The sequence below is a fragment of the Hemiscyllium ocellatum genome, chromosome 47, assembly GCF_020745735.1.
Source record: "Hemiscyllium ocellatum isolate sHemOce1 chromosome 47, sHemOce1.pat.X.cur, whole genome shotgun sequence".
Classification (NCBI taxonomy): domain Eukaryota; kingdom Metazoa; phylum Chordata; class Chondrichthyes; order Orectolobiformes; family Hemiscylliidae; genus Hemiscyllium; species Hemiscyllium ocellatum.
In genome coordinates, this window is record NC_083447.1 from 29,998,972 (window position 1) to 30,014,791 (window position 15,820).

Genomic DNA, 15,820 nt, shown 5'->3' on the forward strand with positions numbered 1-15,820 from the left:
AAACAGACCGTCCTATACAACTCGTCCATACCAACCAGATATTCTCATCTCATTTCATTCCATTTCCTAGCGCTTGCCTGATATCCCTCTAAACCCTTCTTATTCACATACTCATCCATTTAAATGTCGCAATTGTACCAGCCCCCATCATTTCCTCTAGCAGCTACCTGCATGCCCTTGAATAAGTGCTCAAACATTCATGCAGCCGATACAAACTCCAATAAACACCAACCTACAAAAGGGTATCATTGTCATCTTCAACCCACTCTTTGCTTCATCCTTACTGCTGATTTCAGCACAGGTAAAGAAACAGTCTTAGTGACCATCCACCATCACCCTGTAATAAATGTATTTTCAAATGGGGCTTGCATGTGATTCCCACACCCTCTAATAGTTGCCTGGAAGGTGGGGGTGAGCGGTACTCTCCTGCTGCAGTCCTTAGGTGTCCCACAGTGATGTTAGGGATGAGCTCCAGGATTTTGACCTGAACCATGTAAAGAGCTCTCTTCCTGGAGTGCCTTTTTAAAGTTGGGAAGTTAACATAGACCAGGAGGACCCAAGAGCTGTTGTCCTGTCAGAGAGAGAGGCCTGGTGGGTCTCACACCTCAGGTGAGGGGCGAGGTTGAGAAGCTGGGGCCTTCATGGTAATTTCAGAAATGATAGAGATTGAGCCAACAGTGTTGGCATCACGGGCCTGTTAGCTGAGGTAACTGACCCCCCTGTGTAGCAGGGGGTTTCAATCCCTTTAACAGAGCAAGCTTGAGAATTCAACACTAAAACCAGTCTGTACGGACCCGCTGGAGACCTGAAACATCAACACAGAGATTGCTGAAGAAGCTAAGCATGTCCGGCAGCATCTGTGATGGGAGAGGGAGAAAGAGACAGACAGAGTTCATCTTTCAATCCAGTGATTTCTGCGGGAAAGCTTCTTCAGAACAGACCGTTTCTGAGGAAGGGTCCCTTGAAATGTGAATTGTTCCTCTGTCTCCTCACCGTTGCTGCTGAATATCCCCAGCCATCTGTTTGCTTGAGAATTTGATCTGAGCTGATCCAAGCGTCACTGAGCAATTCAGTCTGTGTTCAATGCCCTGAGGCTGCTTCTGCTGAAAGTTGACAAACAGGTTTAAAGCTTTGTAAGGTGTTGTATTCGGAGGGCGGGCTACATGGGAGAACAGATACAGAACACAGGCACTTCACAAAGATCCTTATCAATGTAACTTTGTGATGTTAATTCAGAAGGAACAGTTCAGACCTAACATTTCAGTTCATCAGCCAAGGGGAGTATATATGTCATGGCAAACACTTGTTGTAAAGACTGCACAGAAACGAACTTTATTTACTGTGTTTGTACGTAAAGATTTTTTTATGAATAAAGTCTCTTTTTGAAATTGGTATAAATATTTTTTTAGAGGGGAACCAAGCATCTTGAGCTTGTGGAGGCATTGCCCTTGTCCCTAATGTTTCTTAAATAAACACTAGACAAGTTAGATACTCCCCAGGTACAGACATCAAACGGCCATCAATGGGGAGGAGATGGTGGGATTGTCACGGGGGCTCAGTGTTGCCTCACCCCACGCAGTTTCGATTCCAGCCTCGGGCGACTGTCTGTGTGGAGTTGTCACATTCTCCCCGTGTCACTGTCCAAAGATGTGCAGGCTAGGTGGATTAGCCAGAGGGAATGATGGGATACAGGGATTGGGGGTCGGGGGCGGTGGGGTCGGGGGGGGGGAATAGGATGCTCTGACGAGGGTCAGTGTGAACCTGATAGGCTGAATGGCCTGCTTCCACATTCTATAATCAATCCAGAGACTCAAATAATGTTCTGGGCCCTGGGCTCCAATCTTGGTGGTGGCTGTGGGTCACCACAGTGAGAACAGTTTTGGGGATGGACACGGTCCAAGGGGACAACAGGTTTGTTTTCTGAGGTGTTGAGGGTATGAATGTTCTGTCGAGGTGCTCTGGGGATAAACTTACTGAGGGGATGGTTCCTAAGGTATTGAGGGAGCACCATCTGTCAGTACAGGGTGCAGATGGACGAAAGGTATAGATACACTTCATAGAACATAGGACATAGAACAGTACAGCACAGAACAGGCCCTTCAGCCCACAATGTTTTGCTGACCATTGATCGTCATGCATGCACCCTCAAATGTCTGTGACTAGATGCATATCCAGCAGTCTCTTAAATATTCCCAATGACCTCGCTTCCACAACTGCTGCTGGCAACGAATTCCATGCTCTGACAACTCTCTGGGTAAAGCACCCGCCTCTGACATCCCCTCTATACTTTCCGTCAAACAGCTTAAAACTATGACTCCTCCTGTTAACAATTTCTGCCCTGGGAAATAGTCTCTGGCTATCGACTCTATCTATGCCTCTCATTATCTTGTACACCTCAATTAGGTCCCCTCTCTTCCTTCTTTTTTCCAATTAAAAAAGTCCGAGCTCAGTCAACCTCTCTTCGTTAGATAAGCCCCCCCATTCCAGGCAGTATCCAGGTAAAGCTCTTCTGAGCCCTCTCCAAAGCATCCACATCTTTCTTATAATAGGCCGACCAGAACTGGACGCTGTATTCCAAGTGCAGTCTAACCAAAGTTTTTTTAGAGCTGCAACAAGACCTCACAGCTCATAAACTCAATCCCCCTGTTAATGAAAGCCAAAAACCCATATGCTTTCTTAACAACCATGTCCACTTGGGTAGGAATTTTATGGGATCTACATACCTGCACACCAAGATCTCTCTGTTCCTTCACACTGCCAAGAATCCTGTCTTTAATCCTATACTCAGATTTCAAGTTTGACCTACCAAAATGCATCACATCGCATTTATCCAGGTTGAACTCCATCTGCCACCTCTCAGCCATCTCTGCATCCTGTCAATGTCCCGCTGCAGCCTACAACGGCCCTCTATACTGTCAACAACACCTCCAACCTTTGTGTCATCCGCCAACTTGCTGACCCATCCTTCAATCCCCTCATCCAAGTCATTAATAAAAATTACAAAGAGTAGAGACCCAAGAACAGAGCTCTGTGGAACACCACTCACCACTGACTTCCAGGCAGAATACATTCCTTCCAATAACACTCACTGTCTTCTGTTGACCAGCCAATTCTGTATCCAGACAGCTAAATTTCCCTTTATCCCATTCCTTATGACCTTCTGAATGAGCCTACCTTATCAAATGCCTTACTGAAGTCCACATACACAACATCCACCGCTCAACCCTCATCAACCTGCCCAGTAACATCCTCAAAGAACTCAATAAGATTTGTGAGGCATGACCTGCCCCTCACAAAGCCGTGCTGACTGCATTTAATCAAGCCATGCTCTTCCAGATGGTCATAAATCCTATCCCTCAGAATCCTTTCTAACACCTTGCAGATGACAGACGTGAGACTGACTGGTCTGTAATTGCCGGGAATTTCCCTAATTCCTTTCTTGAAGGGAGGAATTACATTTGCCTCCCTCCAGTCGTCTGGTGAGGGTCAGGCTGGAGGCGCTGCGTAGATGGCCGTGAAGTTCAAGTTTGGGGCAGTGTGTGTACAGTGGTGAGGATCAGGCTGGAGGTGGGGTTAGACAGAGGTGAGGATCAAGCTAGGGACCATGTTTGGATGGCAGTAAGTATCAGGCTAGGGGCGGTGTGTGGACGTCAGTATGGGTCAGGCTGGGGTTGGTGTGTGGATGGTGGTGAGGGTCAGGCTTGGGTCAGTGTGTGGACTGTGGTGAGGGTCAGGATTGGGGCAGTGTGTGTGGATGGTGGTGAGGGTCAGACTGGGGGCGGTGTGCGGACGGCGGTGAGGGTCAGGGTTTGGGGCAGTGTGTGTGGCTGGTGGTGAGGGTCAGTCTTGGGGCGATGTGTGGATGGTGGTGAGGGTTAGGCTGGGAGTGGTGTGTGGACGGCGGTGAGGGTCAGGCTTGGGGTGGTGTGGACGGCGGTGAGGGTCAGGATTGAGGCAATGTGTGTGGCTGGTGGTGAGGGTGAGGCTTGGGGCGGTGTGTGGATGGTGGTGAGGGTCAGGCTGGGGGCAGTGGTTGGATGGCAGTGAGAGTCAGGTTGGGTGCGGTGTGTGGACAGCGGTGAGGGTCAGGCTGGGGGCGTTGTGTGGACGGCGGTGAGGGTCAGGATTGGGGCAGTGTGTGTGGATGGTGGTGAGGGTCAGGCTGTGGGTGGTGTGTGGACGGCGGTGAGGGTCAGGATTGGGGCGGTGTGTGGATGGCGGTGAGTGTCAGGCTTGTTGCGGTGTGTGGACAGCAGTGAGGGTCAGGCTGGGGGCAGTGTGTTGACAACGGTGAGGATCTGCCTGGGGGAAGTGTTGGACAGCGATAGGGGTCACGTGGGGGGCGGTGTTGGACGTTGGTGAGGGTCAGGCTGTGGCCGGTGTGTGGACATCAGTGAGGGTCAGGCTGGGGGCAGTGGGTGGATGGCAGTGAGGGTGAGGCTGGGGGCGGAGTGTGGGTCGCAGTGAGGATCAGGCTGGGGGCGGTGTGTGGGTGGTAGTGAGGGTCAGGCTGGGGACAGTGAGTGGACGGCAGTGAGGGTCAGGCTGGGGACAGTGTTCTGGGTCAGTGAGGGTCAGGTTTGGGGTGGTGTGTGGATGGCAGTGAGGGTCAGTCTGGGGGTGGTGTCTGAATGGCAGTGAGGATCAGGTTGGGGGCGGTATGTGGGTGGCAGTTAGGGTCAGGCTGGGGACTATGTTTTGAGTCAGTGAGGGTCAGGATGTGGGTGTTGTGTGATGGTGGAGGTGGTCAGGCTGGGGGCAGTGAGTGGATGGCGGCGAGGGTCAGGCTGGGGGTGGTGTGTGGACAGCAGTGAGGGTCAGGTTGGGGGTGGTGTGTGGATGGCGGTGAGGGTCAGGCTTGAGGCGGTGTGTGGACAGCAGTGAGGGTCAGGTTTGGGGCAGTGTGTGGACGGCAGTGAGAGTCAGGCTGTGGGCGGTGTGTGGACAGCAGTGAGGGTCAGGCTTGGGGCAGTGAGTGGATGGCAGTGAGGGTCAGGCTTTGGGCGGTGTGTGGACAGCAGTGAGTGTCAGGCTTGGGGCAGTGAGTGGACGGCAGTGAGGGTCAGGCTGTGGGCGGTGTGTGGACAGCAGTGAGAGTCAGGCTTGGGGCAGTGTGTGGACGGCAGTGAGGGTCAGGCTGGGGACGGTGTTTCTTGTCAATGAGGGTCAGGCTTGGGGCGGTGTGTGGATGGCAGTGAGCGTCAGGATGTGGATGTTGTGTGGATGGTGGAGGGTTTCAGGCTGGGGTGGTGTTGGACAGCGGTGAGGGTCAGGCTTGGGCGGTGTGTGGATGGCGGTGACGGTCAGGCTTGGGGCGGTGTGAGGACGGCGGTGAGGGTCAGGCTGGGGGCAGTGGGTGGATGGCAGTGAGGGTCAGGCTGGATGCGGTTTTAAACAGCGGTGAGGGTCAGGCTGGAGGTAGTGTGTGAACGGCGGTGTGTGTCAGGTTGGGGGCGGTGTGTGGACAGCAGTGAGGGTCAGGCTGGGGGCGGTGTGTGGATGGCGGTGACGGTCAGGCTGGGGGCAGTGAGTGGGCAGTGGTAATGGTCAGGCTGGGGGCGGTGTGTGGACAGCAGTGACGGCCAGGCTGAGGGTGATGAGTGGAGAGCAGTGAGGGTCAGGCTGGGGGCAGTGTGTGGACAGCGTTGAGGGTTAGGCTGGCGTGGGTTTGGACGGAGGTGAGTGTCAGGCAGGGGGCTTTGCGTAGATGTCAAAGAGGGTCAGGCTTGCAAGTTGTGTGAACAGTGGTGTGGGTCAGGTTGTGTGTGTGTGTGTGGACGGCGGTGAGGGTCAGGATTGGGGCAGTGTGTGTGGATGGTGGTGAGGGTCAGGCTTGGGGCAGTGTGATGACGGCGGTGAGGGTTAGGCTTGGGGCGGTGTGATGACGGCAGTGAGGGTCAGGCTGGGGTGGGTTTGGACGGAGGTGAGTGTCAGGCAGGGGGCATTGCATAGATGCCAAAGAGGGTCAGGCTTGCAAGTTGTGTGAACAGCGGTGTGGGTCAGGTTGGGTGTGTGTGTGTGGATGGCGGTGAGGTTCAGGATTGGGGCAGTGTGTGTGGATGGTTGTGTGGGTCAGGCTTAGGGCAGTGTGATGACGGCGGTGAGGGTCAGGCTTGGGGCGGTGTGATGATGGCAGTGAGGGTCAGGCTGGGGTGGTGTTGGACGGCGGTGAGTGTCAGGCTTGGGGCGGTGTGATGACGGCGGCGGGTCAGGCTTGGGGCGGTGTGTGGACGGCGGTGAGGGTCAGGCTGGGAGTGGTGTCAGGGTGGCATTGTGGCTCAGGCTGTGGCGGTGTTTGATGGAGGTGAGGGACAGCCTGGAGGTGTGCTGGTCGGAAGTGAAGGTCAGGCTGGGGGCGGTGTTGGACGGCAATACGTGTCAGGCTTGGGCGGTGTTGGACAGCGGTGAGATTCAGACTGGAGGCGGTGTGTAGATGGCAGTGAGGGTCAGGCTGGGGGCAGTGTGCAGGTGGCATTGTGGGTCAGGCTGGGGGGTGTTCGACAGCGGTGAGAGTCAGGCTGGGAGCGGTGTGTGGACAGTGGTGAGGTTCAGGTTGGGGGCGGTGGGTGGACAGCAGTGAGGGTCAGGCTGGGGGCGGTGTGATGACAGCGGCGAGGGTCAGGCTGGGGGCGGTGTGATGACGGCAGTGAGGATCAGGCTGGGGGCGGTGTGTGGGTGGCAGTGAGGGTCAGGTTGGGGGCGATATGTGGGTGGCAGTGAGGGTCAAGCTGGGGGCAGTGAGTAGACGGCAGTGAGGGTCAGGCTGGGGACAGTGTTCTGGGTCAGTGAGGGTCAGGTTTGGGGTGGTGTGTGGATGGCGGTGAGGGTCAGTCTGGGGATGGTGTCTGCGTGGCAGTGAGGATAAGTTTGGGGGCGGGATGTGGGTGGCAGTGAGGGTCAGGCTGGGGACTGTGTTTTGAGTCAGTGAGGGTCAGGATGTGGGTGTTGTGTGATGGTGGAGGTGGTCAGGCTGGGGGCAGTGTGGGGATGGCGGTGAGGGTCAGGCTGGGGGTGGTGTGTGGACAGCAGTGAGGGTCAGGCTGGGGACGGTGTTTCGGGTCAATGAGGGTCAGGCTTGGGGCGGTGTCTGGATGGCAGTTAGCGTCAGGATGTGGACGTTGTGTGGATGGTGGAGGGGTCAGGCTGGGGTGGTGTTGGACAGTGGTGAGGATCAGGCTTGGGCGGTGTATGGATGGCGGTGAGGGTCAGGCTGGGGTGGTGTTGGACAGCGGTGAGTGTCAGGTTTGGGTGGTGTGTGGATGGCGGTGAGGGCCAAGCTGGGGGCAGTTTTAAATAGCGGTGACGGTCATGCTTAGGGCGGTGTGAGGATGGTGGTTAGGGTCAGGCTGGGGTGGTGTTGGACAGCGGTGAGTGTCAGGCTTGGGGTGTTGTGATGACGGTGGTGAGTGTCAGGCTGGGGGCGGTGTGTGGATGGCAGTGAGGGTCAGGCTGGGGGCAGGGGTGGATGGCAGTCAGGGTCAGGCTGGATGCGGTTTTAAACAGCGGTGAGTGTCAGGCTGGGGGCGGTGTCAGGGTGGCATTGTGGCTCAGGCTGTGGCGGTGTTTGATGGAGGTGAGGGACAGCCTGGAGGTGTGCTGGTCGGAGGTGAAGGTCAGGCTGGGGGTGGTGTTGGACGGCAATACGTGTCAGACTTGGGCGGTGTTGGACAGCGGTGAGATTCAGACTGGAGGCGGTGTGTAGATGGCAGTGAGGGTCAGGATGGGGGCAGTGTGCAGGTGGCATTGTGGGTCAGGCTGGGGGGTGTTCGACGGCGGTGAGGGTCAGGCTGGGGGCGGTGTGTGGACAGAGGTGAGGTTCACGCTGGGGGCGGTGTGTGGACAGCGGTGAGAGTCAGGCTGGGAGCGGTGTGTGGACAGTGGTGAGGTTCAGGCTGGGGGCGATGGGTGGACAGCAGTGAGGGTCAGGCTGGGGGCGGTGGATGAACAGCGGTGAGGTTCAGGCTGGGGGCGGTGTTGTATGATGGTAATGGTCAGGCTGGGGACGGTGTGTAGACAGCGGTGAGGTTCAGGTTTGGGGCGGTGAGTGGACAGCGGTGAGGTTCAGGCTGGGGGTGGTGGATGGACAGCGGTGAGGTTCAGGCTGGGGGCGGTGGGTGGACAGCGATAAAGTTCAGGCTGGGGGCGGTGAGTAGATAGCGGTGAGTGTCAGGCTGGGGGCGGTGTGTGGGTGGCAGTGAGGGTCAGGCTGGGGAGGTGTGAGGATGGCGGTGAAGGTCAGGCTGGGGGCGGTGTGTGGACGGCGGTGAGGTTCAGGGTGGGCGCGGTGTGTGGATGGTGGGGGTGAGGCTGGGGGCGATGATGATCAGACTGGGGGTGGCGTTGAACAGCGGTGAGGGTCAGGCTGGGGGCGGTGTGTGGGCAGCGGTGAGGGTTAGGCTGGGGGTTGTGTGTGGATGGCAGTGACGGTCAGGTTGTTGCCGATATGTGGGCAGCAATGAGGGCCAGGCTTGGGGCGGTGTGTGGATTGAGGTGAGAGTCAGGCTGGGTCAGTGTGTGGGCGGTGGTGAGGGTCAGGCTGGGGGCGGTGTGTGGATTGTGGTGAGAGTCAGGCTGGGGGCGGTGTGTGGACAGCGGTGAGGGTCAGGCTGGGGGCGGTGTGTGGACAGCGGTGAGGGTCAGGCTGGGGGCGGTGTGTGGACAGCGGTGAGGGTCAGGCTGGGGGCGGTGTGTGGACAGCGGTGAGAGTCAGGCTGGGGGCGGTGTGTGGACAGCGGTGAGGGTCAGGCTGGGAGCGGTGTGTGGATGGTGGTGAGGGTCAGGCTGGGAGCGGTGTGTGGATGGTGGTGAGGGTCAGGCTGGGGGTGGTGTTGGATGGCGGTGAGGGTCAGGCTGGGGGTGGTGTGTGGACGGCGGTGAGGGTCAGGCTGGGGGCGGTGTATGGATTGCGGTGAGAGTCAGGCTGGGAGCGGTGTGTGGATGGTGGTGAGGGTCAGGCTGGGGGTGGTGTTGGATGGCGGTGAGGGTCAGGCTGGGGGCGGTGTATGGATTGCGGTGAGAGTCAGGCTGGGAGCGGTGTGTGGATGGTGGTGAGGGTCAGGCTGGGGGTGGTGTTGGATGGCGGTGAGGGTCAGGCTGGGGGTGGTGTGTGGACGGCGGTGAGGGTCAGGCTGGGGGTGGTGTTGGATGGCGGTGAGGGTCAGGCTGGGGGCGGTGTGTGGACAGTGGTGAGGGTCAGGCTGGGGGCGGTGTATGGATTGCGGTGAGAGTCAGGCTGGGAGCGGTGTGTGGATGGTGGTGAGGGTCAGGCTGGGGGTGGTGTTGGATGGCGGTGAGGGTCAGGCTGGGGGTGGTGTGTGGACGGCGGTGAGGGTCAGGCTGGGGGCAGTGTGTGAACGGCGGTGAGGGTCAGGCTGGGGACGGTGTGTGGATGGTGGTGAGGGTGAGGCTGGGAGTGGTGTGTGGATGGCGGTGAGGGTCAGGCTGGGAGTGTTGTATGAACGGCGGTGAGGGTCAGGCTGGGGGCAGTGTGTGGACGATGGTGAGGGTCAGGCTGGGGGCGGTGTTGGATGGAGGTGCAGGACAGGCTGGGGGTGGTGTATGGGCAGCGGTGAGGGTCAGTCTGGGGACAGTGTTTCATGTCAGTGAGGGTCAGACTGGGGGTGGTGTAGGGCAGCAGTGAGGGTCAGGCTTGGGGCGGTGTGTGGGTGGCAGTGAGGGTCAGGCTGGGGATAGTGTGTGGGTGGCAGTAAGGGTCAGGCTGGGGGTGGTGTGTGGGTGCCAGTGAGGGTCAGGCTGGGGACAGTGGGTGGATGGCAGTGGTGACAGTACTGAGGGAGTGCTGCACTGTCAGATGGTCAGTGTTGAGGGAATGCAGCCCTGTCAGAGGGTCAGTACTGAGGGAGTGCTGCTCTGTCAGAGGGTCAGTACTGAGGGAGTGCTGCACTGTCAGAGGGTCAGGACGGAGGGAGTGCTGCACTGTCCGAGGGTCAGTACTGAGGGAGTACTGCACTGTCAGAGGGTCAGTACTGAGGGAGTACCACACTGTCAGAGGGTCAGTACTGAGGGAATGCTGCACTGTCGATGGTCAGTACTGAGGTAGTGCTGCACTGTCAGAGGGTCAGTACTGAGGGAGTGCTGGACTGTCAGAGGGTCAGTACTGAGGGAGTGCTGCACTGTCAGAGGGTCCGTGCTGAGGGAGTACCACACTGTCAGAGGGTCAGTACTCAGGGAATGCTGCACTGTCCGATGGTCAGTACTGAGGTAGTGCTGCACTGTCAGAGGGTCAGTACTGAGGGAATGCTGGACTGTCAGAGGGTCAGTACTGAGGGAGTGCTGCACTGTCAGAGGGTCCGTGCTGAGGGAGTACCACACTGTCAGAGTGTCAGTACTGAGGGAGTGCCGCACTGTCAGAGAGTCAGAACTGAGGGAGTACTGCTCTGTCAGAGGGTCAGTACTGAGGGAGTACAACACTGTCAGAGGGTCATGACTGAGGGAATGCTGCACTATCAGCGCATCAGTCTGGGGGATCCCTGCATTGTAAGAGTCAGTACTGAGTGAGTGCCACACTATCAGATGGGCTGAATGGCCTAATTTCTGTTTCCATGTCTTGTGGTCTACGAGAAATATCTGGAATTGTTCCGTACATTTCTGCTTCTGCGTCCGACAGACCCTGCTCAGCAATGATTCCCGTGTCCAGATTCCAGAGACTGTTCAAACAGACCATCTTCATTTGGTTTTTGCACCAGAAGAGGTTACATCCTCTTTTCCCAGGGTTGGAGGTTTCGTTTCACGTGACTGAACTGCCAGCTCAAAGGGATATTTTCATGCTGCAGGGCTGAGGTTTATTCCTCAGCATCCGTCTGCTCATCCCAAATGGATCCCACTGCCCCACACTCAGCACAGTCGTATATTCCTTATTTCTGAGCTTCCCAATGCTAATCCACTTCCAGAATGACATCCCACACTCCTCCAAATCGTAACACAGGCTAATTGTCTGGGAGAGAGGAGTGCGAAGAGGGGAAATAAAAATCTGAAAGGACTTTACAGTGACATTAAGGATGAATTGATAATGAGAGAAAGAGTAGGTTGTAGAACACAGTGTGAGTTTGTGCATGGACCCAGAGGGTGTAGTGAATGGATGCATTTTGTCAGTGCTCACTGGGACAGGGTTGATAATAAATAGTGGAGATGCTCTGTGACACAATTAAATGAGTAAACATATATATAGAGAGAAATGGTTCTGAGTTGTCTGGCCTTCTTACAACCCAATAAATCTCTAAAGACGGTGGAAATGTGTCTCAGTTTACTTAATGAGGTGATGGAGGAAATAGCAGGTACACTAGCAAACATTTTCAAATCCTCTCAGGCCACAGGAGAGTTGTCGGCAGGCTGACCATTGTGATACTGTTATTCAAGAGCGAGCATGAGATATATCAGGCAGCTACAGGCCAGTCAGGCTAATATCGTGGGTGGGACGTCTGTTGGAAGCAATTTTGGGAGATAGAATTAATCAGCATTTGAAGAGACTGGGGTTCATGAAGAACAGGCAGAATGGTTCTGTTAAGGGGAGGTCAGGTCTGACCAATAGGATTGCACTGTTTAAGGAGGGGACCAGGTGTGCAAATAAGGGAAATACTTTCAAGTCGCCTGCTTGGAGGTCAGTAAAGCTTTTATCAGGATCCATACCGGAAACTGATAGTGAACACAAAAACTCAAGATCTAAGGAATTTGGCGCAGAATGCTGAGTGGCAGGAAGCAAACAGTGACGGCCCAATTAGAAATCTCTGTCCGTTTATGTCTCACTGTTGGGGTCTTGCTGATGTGGTTGATAGAAAAGATTTAGGTTTGAATGGTGGATGGTTAATCATTGGGCTCATGAATGATACGAAGATTGGTTGGGTGATAAATACTGAGGAGGATAACCTTAGGTTACAGAAGGATGGAGATGGCCTTGTCAGATGGACCAATCAGTGGCAACGGGTGAGGTGCCTGAAGACTGGAGGGTGGTTAATGATGGGCCATTATTGATGTAAGGCTGCAAGGTACAGCCATTGAACTATGGAGCTGTGAGCCTGATGGCAGTGGTGGGTCCGCTGTAGGAGGGCATTCTGAGAGACAACTTACATGCATTTGGAAAAGCAAGAATTGATTAGGGATGGTCAGCTTGGCTTTGTTTGTGGAAATGATGTGTCCAACTTGATAGAGCTTTTGAAGGGATGACCAAGGAGACAGATGAGAAAGTTTCACATGGGAGACTGCTTAGTAAAAGGTTAAATGGCATGACATCCATGCCATGCCATGCCAAGGGAGCGAGGACAGCACGGTGCCTCAGTGATTTGATTCTAACTCCCAGTGACTGTCTGTATGGAGTTTACACATTCTCTCTGTATCTGTGCGGGTTTACACCGGGTGCTTCAGTTTCCACCCACAGTCCAAAGATGCCATGGGAAATGCAACATTACAGGGATAGAGTAGAGGATGTGAGTCTGGGTGGGATGCTGTTCAGACAGTCAGTGGGGGGCCAATGGACAGAATGGCTTGCTTCTACACTGTAGGAATTCTAAAATTAATCTAGACAGACAAGTCATGTTCCGGCGACCTGCGCTCCAATCTTGGACAGGAGTGGATGTGGGTCCTTACAGTCTGAAAGGGTTTGAACGCAGTCTGAGGGGGGAGCTGGGCTGAGCCCTGAAGTGTTGAGGGTGTGAATGCTTTGTGGAGCTACTGTCTGAGGGGCTTTGGGGGTTAAACACAACAAAGTGGTGCTTTCTGAGTAATTGAGGTAGCACTTTCTGAGGTATTGAGGGAACACGTTCTGAGGAACTGAGGGAGCACGTTTTGAGCTACTGAGGGAGTACTTTCTGAGGTATTGAAGGAGCACTTTCTGAGGTACTGAGGGAACACTTTCTGAGGTACTGAAGGAGCAATTTCTGAGGTACTGAGGGAGCAATTTCAGAGGTATTGTGGGAGCAATTTCAGATGTGCTGAGGAATTGAGGTAGCACTTTCTGAGGTACTGAGGGAGAACTATCTGAAGTATTGAGGGATCACATTGTGAGGTATAACGGAACATTTTCTGAGGTACTCAGGGAGCACTTTCTGAGGTACTGAGAGAGCACTTTCTGAGGTATTGAGGGAGCACTTTCTGAGGTACTGAGGGAGCACTGTCTGAGGTATTGAGGGAGCACTTTCTGAGGTACTGAGGGAGCACTGTCTGAGGTATTGAGGAAGCACTTTCTGATGTACTGAGGGAGCACTTTCTGAGGTACTGAGGGAACACTTTCTGAGGTACTGAGGGAACACTTTCTGAGGTACTGAGGGAGCACTGTCTGAGGTATTGAGGGAGCACTTTCTGAGGTACTGAGGGTGCACTGTCTGAGGTATTGAGGGAACACTTTCTGAGGTACTGAGGGAACACTTTCTGAGGTACTGAGGGAGCACTTTCTGAGGTATTGAGGGAACACTTTTTGAGGTACTGAGGGAGCACTGTCTGAGGTATTGAAGGAGCACTTTCTGAGGTACTGAGGAAGCACTGTCTGAGGTATTGAGGGAACACTTTCTGAGGTACTGAGGGAACCCTTTCTGAGGTACTGAGGGAGCACTTTCTGAGGTATTGAGGGAGCATTTTCTGAGAAATTAAAGGAGCACTATCTGAGATATTGAGGGAGCAATTTCTGAGGTATTGAGGGAGCACTCTCTGGGCTACTGAGGCAGCACTATGTGAGGTACTGAGAGTGCACTGTATGAAGTATTGAGGGAGCACTGTCTGAGGTATTGAGAGAGTTCTTTTTGTGGCTCTGAGGGAGCAGTTTCTGAGGTATTGAGGGAGCAATTTGAGATGAACTGAGGAATTGAGGTAGCACTTTCTGAGGTATTGAAGGAACACTTTTTGAGGTATTGAGGGAACACCTTCAGTGGTACTGAGTGAGAACTATCTGGGGAATTGAGGGAGCATTATCTGAGGTATTGAGGGAGCACTTTCTGAGGTACTAAGGGAGCACAATCTGAGGTATTGAGGGAGCACTTTCAGATGTATTGAGGGAGAACTATCTGAGGTATTGAGGGAGAACTATCTGATGTACTGAGGGAGCACATTCTGAGGTATTGCGGGTGAACTATCTGAGATATTGAGAGAAAACTATCTGAGATATTGAGGGAGCACTTCCTGAGGTATTGTGCGAGCACTTTCTGAGGTATTGAGGGAGAACTATCTGAGGTACTGAGGGAGCACTTTCTGATGTACTGAAGGAGCACTTTCTGATGTACTGAGGGAGCACTTTTGGAGGTACTGAGCGAGCATTTTATGAGGTACTGAGGGAGCACTTTATGAGGTACTGAGGGAGCACTCTCTGAGGCATTGAGGGGCACTTTCTGAGGTATTGAGGGAGCACTTTCTGTGGTACTGATGGAGAACCATTTTAGGTATGAGGGAGAACATCGTGAGGTACTGAGGGAGCACTGTCTGAGGTATTGGGGCACTTTCTGATGTACTGAGGGAGCACTTACTAAGGTACTGAGGGAGAACTATCTGAGGTAGTGAGACGGAACTTTCTGAGGTACTGAGGTAGCACTTTCTGAGGTACTGAGGGAACACTGTCAGAGTTATTGAGGGGGAACTTTCTGAGGTACTGAGGGAGAACTATCTGAGGTATTGAGGTAGCACTATCTGAGGTACTGAGGGAGAACCATCTGAGGTGTTGAGGGAACACTTTCTGAGGTATTGCGGGAGCATTTTCTGAGGTACTGAGGGAGCACTTTCTGAGGAACTGAGGGAACACTTTCTGAGGTTTCGAGGGAGCATTTCTGAGGTACTGAGAGAGCATTGTCTGAGGTATTGAGGGGCCATTTCTGAGGTATTGAGCGAGCACATTCTGAGGTACTAAGTGATCAGTATCTGAGATATTGTGGGAACACTTTTTGAGGTACTGAGGGACCACTTTCTCTAGTATTCAGGGAGCATTTTCTGAGGTACTGTGGAAGCTCTTTCTGATGTACGGAGGGAGCAAAATCTGAGCTACGGAGGGAGCACGTTTTGACGTACTGAGGGAGCAGTGTCTGAGGAATTGAGGGGGCAATTTCTGAGGTATTGTGGGAGCAATTTATGAGGTACTGAGGGAGCACTGTCTGAGGTATTGAGGGGCACTTTCTGATGTACTGAGGGAGCACTTTCTAAGGTACTGAGGGTGAACTATCTGAGGTAGTGAGGGAGCACTTTCTGAGGTACTGAGGGAGAAGTATTTGAGGTATTTAGGGAGAACTATCTGAGGGACTGAGGGAGCACTTTCTGAGGTATTGAGGGATCCCTTTCTGAGGAACTGAGGGAACACTTTCTGAGGTTTTGAAGGGAGCATTTCGGAGGTACTGAGAGGGCACTTTCTGAGGTGTTGAGCGAGCACTTTCTGAGGTACTGAGGGAGCTCTTTCTGATGTACTGAGGGAGCACATTCTGAGGGACGGAGGGAGCACTTTTTGAGGAACTGAGGGAGCAGTGCCTGAGGTATTGAGGGAGCACAATCTGAGGTATGGAGGGAGCACTTTCTGAGGAACTGAGGGAGCATTTTTGAGTTATTGAGAAAGCACTATCTCAGGAATTGAGGGAGCATGATCTGAGGTACTGTGGGAGAACTATCTGAGGGACTGAGGGAACGCTTTCTGAGGTATTGAGGGAGCACTATCTGAGGTATTGAGGGTGAACTATCTGAGGTACTGAGGGAGCACTTTCTGAGGTACGGAGGGAGCACTTTTTGAGGTACTGAGGGAGCAGTGCCTGAGGTAATGAGGGAGAACTGTCCGAGGTACTGAGGGTGCACATTCTGAGGTATTGTGGGAGCCCTTTCTGAGGTACTGTGGGAGCTCTTTCTG